The sequence below is a fragment of the Penaeus monodon genome, chromosome 27 (genome assembly GCF_015228065.2).
Source record: "Penaeus monodon isolate SGIC_2016 chromosome 27, NSTDA_Pmon_1, whole genome shotgun sequence".
Taxonomy (NCBI): Eukaryota; Metazoa; Arthropoda; class Malacostraca; order Decapoda; family Penaeidae; genus Penaeus; species Penaeus monodon.
Window position 1 is genome coordinate 22,258,288 of NC_051412.1, and position 514 is coordinate 22,258,801.

At 45.1% G+C, this 514-nt stretch overlaps 1 non-coding gene across 1 annotated transcript; it reads right to left on the reverse strand.

The window, feature by feature from the left end:
- Positions 1-215: 215 nt before the first annotated feature.
- Positions 216-299, reverse strand: Trnal-cag. Its single transcript has one exon. It is a non-coding gene; the product is annotated as a tRNA-Leu (tRNA).
- Positions 300-514: the final 215 nt, after the last annotated feature.

A 514-nucleotide genomic window follows, 5' to 3' on the forward strand; every position in this document is an offset into this window, starting at 1 on the left:
ATTTGTCACTTTTAACGATCTATTTTGAGAAGAACGCCAATAACATTTGAGTGAACGATAAGCACGAATTTAAACTATTCAGCCAAGCGTTCATTTTCCAAACCCAGGCATACCAGAAGTTGTGTCAAGAGTGGGATTCGAACCTCTGCTCTCGGCTCTCAGCATCTGAAGGCGCGGCGACAGAGATTCGAACCCACGACGAAAGTAAAAACCTGTGTCAGAAGTGGGATTCGAACCCACGCCCGGAAGACCGGACTGCGACCTGAACGCAGCGCCTTGGACCGCTCGGCCATCCTGACTACACTCAGCGAAAAACACATGACATTTTAATAGAAAATCTTTACTCAGCTTATTATCTCCGAGGTTTTATGCATAAACAATAAGGATAAATAGGGGAGAGTTCCGGCGATTACATGCAAAGGATGTAAGTTACCATAAGTTTTCAAAGCCAAACGAGGCAACACGCGGCGCTGCAGTGAGATAATCAACAGGTAATTGCATGTTTCAAGGAACT